We start from the raw sequence: 14,375 nt of genomic DNA, 5'->3' as shown, positions 1-14,375 counted from the left end.
TCACCCATAGACTCACACTGTCACTCATAGACTCACACTGTCACTCATAGACTCACACACTGTCACTCATAGACTCACACTGTCACCCATAGACTCACACTGTCACTCATAGACTCACGCTGTCACCCATAAACTCACACTGCCACCCATAGAATCACACTGTCACTCATAGACTCACACTGTCACTCGTAGACTCACACTGTCACTCATAGACTCACACTGTCACTCATAGACTCACGCTGTCACCCATAAACTCACACTGCCACCCATAGAATCACACTGTCACTCATAGACTCACACTGTCACTCGTAGACTCACACTGTCACTCATAGACTCACACTGTCACCCATAGAATCACACTGTCACCCATAGACTCACCCTGTCACTCATAGTCTCACACTGTCACTCATAGACTCACACTGTCACCCATAGACTCACACTGTCACTCATAGACTCACACTGTCACTCATAGACTCACACTGTCACCCATAGACTCACCCTGTCACTCATAGACTCACTCTGACACTCATAGACTCATACTGTCACTCATAGACTCACACTGTCACTCATAGACTCACACTGTCACTCATAGACTCAAACTCTCACCCATAGACTCACACTGTCACCCATAGACTCACACTGTCACTCATAGACTCACACTGTCACCCATAGACTCACACTGTCACTCATAGACTCACACTGTCACTCATAGACTCAAACTCTCACCCATAGACTCACACTGTCACTCGTAGACTCACATTGTCACTCATAGACTCACACTGTCACCCATAGAATCACACTGTCACCCATAGACTCACCCTGTCACTCATAGTCTCACACTGTCACTCATAGACTCACACTGTCACTCATAGACTCACACTGTCACTCATAGACTCACATTGTCACCCATAGACTCACCCAGTCACTCATAGACTCACTCTGACACTCATAGACTCATACTGTCACTCAAAGACTCACACTGTCACTCAGAGACTCACACTGTCACTCATAGACTCAAACTCTCACCCATAGACTCACACTGTCACCCATAGACTCACACTGTCACTCATAGACTCACACTGTCACCCATAGACTCACACTGTCACTCATAGACTCACACTGTCACTCATAGACTCAAACTCTCACCCATAGACTCACACTGTCACCCATAGACTCACAGTGTCACTGATAGACTCACACTGTCACGCATAGACTCACACTGTCACTCATAGACTCACACTGTCACTCATAGACTCACCCTGTCACTCATAGACTCACACTGTCACTCATAGACTCACACTGTCACTCATAGACTCACACTGTCACTCATAGACTCACACTGTCACCCATAGACTCACACTGTCACCCATAGACTCACACTGTCACTCATAGACTCACACTGTCACCCAGAGACTCACACTGTCACCCATAGACTCAAACTGTCACTCATAGACTCACACTGTCACTCATAGACTCACACTGTCACTCATAGACTCACACTGTCACTCATAGACTCGCACTGTCACCCATAGACTCACACTGTCACTCATAGACTCACACTGTCACCCATAGACTCACACTGTCACTCATAGACTCACACTGTCACTCATAGACTCACACACTGTCACTCATAGACTCACACTGTCACCCATAGACTCACACTGTCACTCATAGACTCACGCTGTCACCCATAAACTCACACTGCCACCCATAGAATCACACTGTCACTCATAGACTCACACTGTCACTCGTAGACTCACACTGTCACTCATAGACTCACACTGTCACTCATAGACTCACGCTGTCACCCATAAACTCACACTGCCACCCATAGAATCACACTGTCACTCATAGACTCACACTGTCACTCGTAGACTCACACTGTAACTCATAGACTCACACTGTCACCCATAGAATCACACTGTCACCCATAGACTCACCCTGTCACTCATAGTCTCACACTGTCACTCATAGACTCACACTGTCACCCATAGACTCACACTGTCACTCATAGACTCACACTGTCACTCATAGACTCACACTGTCACCCATAGACTCACCCTGTCACTCATAGACTCACTCTGACACTCATAGACTCATACTGTCACTCATAGACTCACACTGTCACTCATAGACTCACACTGTCACTCATAGACTCAAACTCTCACCCATAGACTCACACTGTCACCCATAGACTCACACTGTCACTCATAGACTCACACTGTCACCCATAGACTCACACTGTCACTCATAGACTCACACTGTCACTCATAGACTCAAACTCTCACCCATAGACTCACACTGTCACCCATAGACTCACACTGTCACTCATAGACTCACACTGTCACCAATAGACTCACACTGACGCTCATAGACTCACACTGTCACCCATAGACTCACACTGTCACTCATAGACTCACACTGTCACTCATAGACTCACACTGTCACTCATAGACTCACACTGTCACTCATAGACTCACACTGTCACTCATAGACTCACACTGTCACCCATAGACTCACACTGTCACTCATAGACTCACACACTGTCACCCATAGACTCATACTGTCACTCATAGACTCACACTGTCACTCATAGACTCACACTGTCACCCATAGACTCACACTGTCACGCATAGACTCACACTGTCACTCATAGACTCACACTGTCACTCATAGACTCACACTGTCACCCATAGACTCATACTGACACTCATAGACTCACACTGTCACCCATAGACTCACACTGTCACTCATAGACTCACACTGTCACTTATAGACTCACACTGTCACTCATAGACTCACACTGTCACTCATAGACTCACACTGTCACCCATAGACTCACACTGTCACTCATAGACTCACACACTGTCACCCATAGACTCATACTGTCACTCATAGACGCACACTGTCACTCATAGACTCACACTGTCACTCATAGACTCACACACTGTCACCCATAGACTCATACTGTCACTCATAGACTCACACTGTCACTCATAGACTCATACTGTCACTCATAGACTCACACACTGTCACCCATAGACTCATACTGTCACTCATAGACTCACACTGTCACTCATAGACTCACACTGTCACCCATAGACTCACACTGACACTCATAGACTCACACTGTCACTCATAGACTCACACTGTCACCCATAGACTCACACTGTCACTCATAGACTCACACTGTCACTCATAGACTCACACTGTCACCCATAGACTCACCCTGTCACTCATAGACTCACTCTGACACTCATAGACTCATACTGTCACTCATAGACTCACACTGTCACTCATAGACTCACACTGTCACTCATAGACTCAAACTCTCACCCATAGACTCACACTGTCACCCATAGACTCACACTGTCACTCATAGACTCACACTGTCACCCATAGACTCACACTGTCACTCATAGACTCACACTGTCACTCATAGACTCAAACTCTCACCCATAGACTCACACTGTCACTCGTAGACTCACATTGTCACTCATAGACTCACACTGTCACCCATAGAATCACACTGTCACCCATAGACTCACCCTGTCACTCATAGTCTCACACTGTCACTCATAGACTCACACTGTCACTCATAGACTCACACTGTCACTCATAGACTCACATTGTCACCCATAGACTCACCCAGTCACTCATAGACTCACTCTGACACTCATAGACTCATACTGTCACTCAAAGACTCACACTGTCACTCAGAGACTCACACTGTCACTCATAGACTCAAACTCTCACCCATAGACTCACACTGTCACCCATAGACTCACACTGTCACTCATAGACTCACACTGTCACCCATAGACTCACACTGTCACTCATAGACTCACACTGTCACTCATAGACTCAAACTCTCACCCATAGACTCACACTGTCACCCATAGACTCACAGTGTCACTGATAGACTCACACTGTCACGCATAGACTCACACTGTCACTCATAGACTCACACTGTCACTCATAGACTCACCCTGTCACTCATAGACTCACACTGTCACTCATAGACTCACACTGTCACTCATAGACTCACACTGTCACTCATAGACTCACACTGTCACCCATAGACTCACACTGTCACCCATAGACTCACACTGTCACTCATAGACTCACACTGTCACCCAGAGACTCACACTGTCACCCATAGACTCAAACTGTCACTCATAGACTCACACTGTCACTCATAGACTCACACTGTCACTCATAGACTCACACTGTCACTCATAGACTCGCACTGTCACCCATAGACTCACACTGTCACTCATAGACTCACACTGTCACCCATAGACTCACACTGTCACTCATAGACTCACACTGTCACTCATAGACTCACACACTGTCACTCATAGACTCACACTGTCACCCATAGACTCACACTGTCACTCATAGACTCACGCTGTCACCCATAAACTCACACTGCCACCCATAGAATCACACTGTCACTCATAGACTCACACTGTCACTCGTAGACTCACACTGTCACTCATAGACTCACACTGTCACTCATAGACTCACGCTGTCACCCATAAACTCACACTGCCACCCATAGAATCACACTGTCACTCATAGACTCACACTGTCACTCGTAGACTCACACTGTCACTCATAGACTCACACTGTCACCCATAGAATCACACTGTCACCCATAGACTCACCCTGCCACTCATAGTCTCACACTGTCACTCATAGACTCACACTGTCACCCATAGACTCACACTGTCACTCATAGACTCACACTGTCACTCATAGACTCACACTGTCACCCATAGACTCACCCTGTCACTCATAGACTCACTCTGACACTCATAGACTCATACTGTCACTCATAGACTCACACTGTCACTCATAGACTCACACTGTCACTCATAGACTCAAACTCTCACCCATAGACTCACACTGTCACCCATAGACTCACACTGTCACTCATAGACTCACACTGTCACCCATAGACTCACACTGTCACTCATAGACTCACACTGTCACTCATAGACTCAAACTCTCACCCATAGACTCACACTGTCACCCATAGACTCACACTGTCACTCATAGACTCACACTGTCACCAATAGACTCACACTGACACTCATAGACTCACACTGTCACCCATAGACTCACACTGTCACTCATAGACTCACACTGTCACTCATAGACTCACACTGTCACTCATAGACTCACACTGTCACTCATAGACTCACACTGTCACTCATAGACTCACACTGTCACCCATAGACTCACACTGTCACTCATAGACTCACACACTGTCACCCATAGACTCATACTGTCACTCATAGACTCACACTGTCACTCATAGACTCACACTGTCACCCATAGACTCACACTGTCACGCATAGACTCACACTGTCACTCATAGACTCACACTGTCACTCATAGACTCACACTGTCACCCATAGACTCATACTGACACTCATAGACTCACACTGTCACCCATAGACTCACACTGTCACTCATAGACTCACACTGTCACTTATAGACTCACACTGTCACTCATAGACTCACACTGTCACTCATAGACTCACACTGTCACCCATAGACTCACACTGTCACTCATAGACTCACACACTGTCACCCATAGACTCATACTGTCACTCATAGACGCACACTGTCACTCATAGACTCACACTGTCACTCATAGACTCACACACTGTCACCCATAGACTCATACTGTCACTCATAGACTCACACTGTCACTCATAGACTCATACTGTCACTCATAGACTCACACACTGTCACCCATAGACTCATACTGTCACTCATAGACTCACACTGTCACTCATAGACTCACACTGTCACCCATAGACTCACACTGACACTCATAGACTCACACTGTCACTCATAGACTCACACTGTCACCCATAGACTCACACTGTCACTCATAGACTCACACTGTCATCCATAGACTCACACTGTCACCCATAGACTCACACTGTCACCCATAGACTCACACTGTCACCCATAGACTCACACTGTCACTCATAGACTCACACTGTCACCCATAGACTCACACTGTCACCCATAGACTCACACTGTCACTCATAGACTCACACTGTCACCCATAGACTCACACTGTCACTCATAGACTCACACTGTCACCCATAGACTCGCACTGTCACCCATAGACTCGCACTGTCACTCATAGACTCACACTGTCACCCATAGACTCACACTGTCACTCATAGACTCACACTGTCACTCATAGACTCACACTGTCACTCATAGACTCACAATGTCACTCATAGACTCACACTGTCACCCATAGACTCACACTGTCACTCATAGACTCGCACTGTCACCCATAGACTCGCACTGTCACTCATAGACTCACACTGTCACTCATAGACTCACACTGTCACTCATAGACTCACATTGTCACCCATAGACTCACCCAGTCACTCATAGACTCACTCTGACACTCATAGACTCATACTGTCACTCAAAGACTCACACTGTCACTCAGAGACTCACACTGTCACTCATAGACTCAAACTCTCACCCATAGACTCACACTGTCACCCATAGACTCACACTGTCACTCATAGACTCACACTGTCACCCATAGACTCACACTGTCACTCATAGACTCACACTGTCACTCATAGACTCAAACTCTCACCCATAGACTCACACTGTCACCCATAGACTCACAGTGTCACTGATAGACTCACACTGTCACGCATAGACTCACACTGTCACTCATAGACTCACACTGTCACTCATAGACTCACCCTGTCACTCATAGACTCACACTGTCACTCATAGACTCACACTGTCACTCATAGACTCACACTGTCACTCATAGACTCACACTGTCACCCATAGACTCACACTGTCACTCATAGACTCACACTGTCACCCAGAGACTCACACTGTCACCCATAGACTCAAACTGTCACTCATAGACTCACACTGTCACTCATAGACTCACACTGTCACTCATAGACTCACACTGTCACTCATAGACTCACACTGTCACCCATAGACTCACACTGTCACTCATAGACTCGCACTGTCACCCATAGACTCACACTGTCACTCATAGACTCACACTGTCACCCATAGACTCACACTGTCACTCATAGACTCACACTGTCACTCATAGACTCACACACTGTCACTCATAGACTCACACTGTCACCCATAGACTCACACTGTCACTCATAGACTCACGCTGTCACCCATAAACTCACACTGCCACCCATAGAATCACACTGTCACTCATAGACTCACACTGTCACTCGTAGACTCACACTGTCACTCATAGACTCACACTGTCACTCATAGACTCACGCTGTCACCCATAAACTCACACTGCCACCCATAGAATCACACTGTCACTCATAGACTCACACTGTCACTCGTAGACTCACACTGTCACTCATAGACTCACACTGTCACCCATAGAATCACACTGTCACCCATAGACTCACCCTGTCACTCATAGTCTCACACTGTCACTCATAGACTCACACTGTCACCCATAGACTCACACTGTCACTCATAGACTCACACTGTCACTCATAGACTCACACTGTCACCCATAGACTCACCCTGTCACTCATAGACTCACTCTGACACTCATAGACTCATACTGTCACTCATAGACTCACACTGTCACTCATAGACTCACACTGTCACTCATAGACTCAAACTCTCACCCATAGACTCACACTGTCACCCATAGACTCACACTGTCACTCATAGACTCACACTGTCACCCATAGACTCACACTGTCACTCATAGACTCACACTGTCACTCATAGACTCAAACTCTCACCCATAGACTCACACTGTCACCCATAGACTCACACTGTCACTCATAGACTCACACTGTCACCAATAGACTCACACTGACACTCATAGACTCACACTGTCACCCATAGACTCACACTGTCACTCATAGACTCACACTGTCACTCATAGACTCACACTGTCACTCATAGACTCACACTGTCACTCATAGACTCACACTGTCACTCATAGACTCACACTGTCACCCATAGACTCACACTGTCACTCATAGACTCACACACTGTCACCCATAGACTCATACTGTCACTCATAGACTCACACTGTCACTCATAGACTCACACTGTCACCCATAGACTCACACTGTCACGCATAGACTCACACTGTCACTCATAGACTCACACTGTCACTCATAGACTCACACTGTCACCCATAGACTCATACTGACACTCATAGACTCACACTGTCACCCATAGACTCACACTGTCACTCATAGACTCACACTGTCACTTATAGACTCACACTGTCACTCATAGACTCACACTGTCACTCATAGACTCACACTGTCACCCATAGACTCACACTGTCACTCATAGACTCACACACTGTCACCCATAGACTCATACTGTCACTCATAGACGCACACTGTCACTCATAGACTCACACTGTCACTCATAGACTCACACACTGTCACCCATAGACTCATACTGTCACTCATAGACTCACACTGTCACTCATAGACTCATACTGTCACTCATAGACTCACACACTGTCACCCATAGACTCATACTGTCACTCATAGACTCACACTGTCACTCATAGACTCACACTGTCACCCATAGACTCACACTGACACTCATAGACTCACACTGTCACTCATAGACTCACACTGTCACCCATAGACTCACACTGTCACTCATAGACTCACACTGTCATCCATAGACTCACACTGTCACCCATAGACTCACACTGTCACCCATAGACTCACACTGTCACCCATAGACTCACACTGTCACTCATAGACTCACACTGTCACCCATAGACTCACACTGTCACCCATAGACTCACACTGTCACTCATAGACTCACACTGTCACCCATAGACTCACACTGTCACTCATAGACTCACACTGTCACCCATAGACTCGCACTGTCACCCATAGACTCGCACTGTCACTCATAGACTCACACTGTCACCCATAGACTCACACTGTCACTCATAGACTCACACTGTCACTCATAGACTCACACTGTCACTCATAGACTCAAAATGTCACTCATAGACTCACACTGTCACCCATAGACTCACACTGTCACTCATAGACTCGCACTGTCACCCATAGACTCACACTGTCACTCATAGACTCACACTGTCACCCATAGACTCACACTGTCACTCATAGACTCACACTGTCACTCATAGACTCACACACTGTCACCCATAGACTCACACTGTCACTCATAGACTCACACTGTCACCCATAGACTCACACTGTCACTCATAGACTCACGCTGTCACCCATAAACTCACACTGCCACCCATAGAATCACACTGTCACTCATAGACTCACACTGTCACTCATAGACTCACACTGTCACCCATAGACTCACCCTGTCACTCATAGACTCACTCTGACACTCATAGACTCATACTGTCACTCATAGACTCACACTGTCACTCATAGACTCACACTGTCACTCATAGACTCAAACTCTCACCCATAGACTCACACTGTCACCCATAGACTCACACTGTCACTCATAGACTCACACTGTCACCCATAGACTCACACTGTCACTCATAGACTCACACTGTCACTCATAGACTCAAACTCTCACCCATAGACTCACACTGTCACCCATAGACTCACACTGTCACTCATAGACTCACACTGTCACCAATAGACTCACACTGACACTCATAGACTCACACTGTCACCCATAGACTCACACTGTCACTCATAGACTCACACTGTCACTCATAGACTCACACTGTCACTCATAGACTCACACTGTCACTCATAGACTCACACTGTCACTCATAGACTCACACTGTCACCCATAGACTCACACTGTCACTCATAGACTCACACACTGTCACCCATAGACTCATACTGTCACTCATAGACTCACACTGTCACTCATAGACTCACACTGTCACCCATAGACTCACACTGTCACGCATAGACTCACACTGTCACTCATAGACTCACACTGTCACTCATAGACTCACACTGTCACCCATAGACTCATACTGACACTCATAGACTCACACTGTCACCCATAGACTCACACTGTCACTCATAGACTCACACTGTCACTTATAGACTCACACTGTCACTCATAGACTCACACTGTCACTCATAGACTCACACTGTCACCCATAGACTCACACTGTCACTCATAGACTCACACACTGTCACCCATAGACTCATACTGTCACTCATAGACGCACACTGTCACTCATAGACTCACACTGTCACTCATAGACTCACACACTGTCACCCATAGACTCATACTGTCACTCATAGACTCACACTGTCACTCATAGACTCATACTGTCACTCATAGACTCACACACTGTCACCCATAGACTCATACTGTCACTCATAGACTCACACTGTCACTCATAGACTCACACTGTCACCCATAGACTCACACTGACACTCATAGACTCACACTGTCACTCATAGACTCACACTGTCACCCATAGACTCACACTGTCACTCATAGACTCACACTGTCATCCATAGACTCACACTGTCACCCATAGACTCACACTGTCACCCATAGACTCACACTGTCACCCATAGACTCACACTGTCACTTATAGACTCACACTGTCACCCATAGACTCACACTGTCACCCATAGACTCACACTGTCACTCATAGACTCACACTGTCACCCATAGACTCACACTGTCACTCATAGACTCACACTGTCACCCATAGACTCGCACTGTCACCCATAGACTCGCACTGTCACTCATAGACTCACACTGTCACCCATAGACTCACACTGTCACTCATAGACTCACACTGTCACTCATAGACTCACACTGTCACTCATAGACTCAAAATGTCACTCATAGACTCACACTGTCACCCATAGACTCACACTGTCACTCATAGACTCGCACTGTCACCCATAGACTCACACTGTCACTCATAGACTCACACTGTCACCCATAGACTCACACTGTCACTCATAGACTCACACTGTCACTCATAGACTCACACACTGTCACCCATAGACTCACACTGTCACTCATAGACTCACACTGTCACCCATAGACTCACACTGTCACTCATAGACTCACACTGTCACTCATAGACTCACACTGTCACCCATAGACTCACACTGTCACTCATAGACTCACGCTGTCACCCATAAACTCACACTGTCACCCATAGAATCACACTGTCACTCGTAGACTCACATTGTCACTCATAGACTCACACTGTCACCCATAGAATCACACTGTCACCCATAGACTCACCCTGTCACTCATAGTCTCACACTGTCACTCATAGACTCACACTGTCACTCATAGACTCACACTGTCACTCATAGACTCACATTGTCACCCATAGACTCACCCAGTCACTCATAGACTCACTCTGACACTCATAGACTCATACTGTCACTCAAAGACTCACACTGTCACTCAGAGACTCACACTGTCACTCATAGACTCAAACTCTCACCCATAGACTCACACTGTCACCCATAGACTCACACTGTCACTCATAGACTCACACTGTCACCCATAGACTCACACTGTCACTCATAGACTCACACTGTCACTCATAGACTCAAACTCTCACCCATAGACTCACACTGTCACCCATAGACTCACAGTGTCACTGATAGACTCACACTGTCACGCATAGACTCACACTGTCACTCATAGACTCACACTGTCACTCATAGACTCACCCTGTCACTCATAGACTCACACTGTCACTCATAGACTCACACTGTCACTCATAGACTCACACTGTCACTCATAGACTCACACTGTCACCCATAGACTCACACTGTCACCCATAGACTCACACTGTCACTCATAGACTCACACTGTCACCCAGAGACTCACACTGTCACCCATAGACTCAAACTGTCACTCATAGACTCACACTGTCACTCATAGACTCACACTGTCACTCATAGACTCACACTGTCACCCATAGACTCACACTGTCACTCATAGACTCGCACTGTCACCCATAGACTCACACTGTCACTCATAGACTCACACTGTCACCCATAGACTCACACTGTCACTCATAGACTCACACTGTCACTCATAGACTCACACACTGTCACCCATAGACTCACACTGTCACTCATAGACTCACACTGTCACCCATAGACTCACACTGTCACTCATAGACTCACACTGTCACCCATAGACTCACACTGTCACTCATAGACTCACGCTGTCACCCATAAACTCACACTGCCACCCATAGAATCACACTGTCACTCATAGACTCACACTGTCACTCGTAGACTCACACTGTCACTCATAGACTCACACTGTCACTCATAGACTCACGCTGTCACCCATAAACTCACACTGCCACCCATAGAATCACACTGTCACTCATAGACTCACACTGTCACTCGTAGACTCACACTGTCACTCATAGACTCACACTGTCACCCATAGAATCACACTGTCACCCATAGACTCACCCTGTCACTCATAGTCTCACACTGTCACTCATAGACTCACACTGTCACCCATAGACTCACACTGTCACTCATAGACTCACACTGTCACTCATAGACTCACACTGTCACCCATAGACTCACCCTGTCACTCATAGACTCACTCTGACACTCATAGACTCATACTGTCACTCATAGACTCACACTGTCACTCATAGACTCACACTGTCACTCATAGACTCAAACTCTCACCCATAGACTCACACTGTCACCCATAGACTCACACTGTCACTCATAGACTCACACTGTCACCCATAGACTCACACTGTCACTCATAGACTCACACTGTCACTCATAGACTCAAACTCTCACCCATAGACTCACACTGTCACCCATAGACTCACACTGTCACTCATAGACTCACACTGTCACCAATAGACTCACACTGACACTCATAGACTCACACTGTCACCCATAGACTCACACTGTCACTCATAGACTCACACTGTCACTCATAGACTCACACTGTCACTCATAGACTCACACTGTCACTCATAGACTCACACTGTCACTCATAGACTCACACTGTCACCCATAGACTCACACTGTCACTCATAGACTCACACACTGTCACCCATAGACTCATACTGTCACTCATAGACTCACACTGTCACTCATAGACTCACACTGTCACCCATAGACTCACACTGTCACGCATAGACTCACACTGTCACTCATAGACTCACACTGTCACTCATAGACTCACACTGTCACCCATAGACTCACACTGACACTCATAGACTCACACTGTCACCCATAGACTCACACTGTCACTCAAAGACTCACACTGTCACCCATAGAATCACACTGTCACCCATAGACTCACCCTGTCACTCATAGTCTCACACTGTCACTCATAGACTCACACTGTCACTCATAGACTCACACTGTCACTCATAGACTCACATTGTCACCCATAGACTCACCCAGTCACTCATAGACTCACTCTGACACTCATAAACTCATACTGTCACTCAAAGACTCACACTGTCACTCAGAGACTCACACTGTCACTCATAGACTCAAACTCTCACCCATAGACTCACACTGTCACCCATAGACTCACACTGTCACTCTTAGACTCACACTGTCACCCATAGACTCACACTGTCACTCATAGACTCACACTGTCACTCATAGACTCAAACTCTCACCCATAGACTCACACTGTCACCCATAGACTCACAGTGTCACTGATAGACTCACACTGTCACGCATAGACTCACACTGTCACTCATAGACTCACACTGTCACTCATAGACTCACCCTGTCACTCATAGACTCACACTGTCACTCATAGACTCACACTGTCACTCATAGACTCACACTGTCACTCATAGACTCACACTGTCACCCATAGACTCACACTGTCACCCATAGACTCACACTGTCACTCATAGACTCACACTGTCACCCAGAGACTCACACTGTCACCCATAGACTCAAACTGTCACTCATAGACTCACACTGTCACTCATAGACTCACACTGTCACTCATAGACTCACACTGTCACTCATAGACTCACACTGTCACCCATAGACTCACACTGTCACTCATAGACTCGCACTGTCACCCATAGACTCACACTGTCACTCATAGACTCACACTGTCACCCATAGACTCACACTGTCACTCATAGACTCACACTGTCACTCATAGACTCACACACTGTCACCCATAGACTCACACTGTCACTCATAGACTCACACTGTCACCCATAGACTCACACTGTCACTCATAGACTCACACTGTCACCCATAGACTCACACTGTCACTCATAGACTCACGCTGTCACCCATAAACTCACACTGCCACCCATAGAATCACACTGTCACTCATAGACTCACACTGTCACT

Source organism: Lampetra planeri, chromosome 40 (genome assembly GCF_965212315.1).
Source record: "Lampetra planeri chromosome 40, kcLamPlan1.2.h2, whole genome shotgun sequence".
In the NCBI taxonomy this organism is placed as follows: domain Eukaryota; kingdom Metazoa; phylum Chordata; class Hyperoartia; order Petromyzontiformes; family Petromyzontidae; genus Lampetra; species Lampetra planeri.
The sequence above is the reverse complement of the archived record's forward strand: the minus strand, read 5'-3'. Positions refer to the sequence as shown.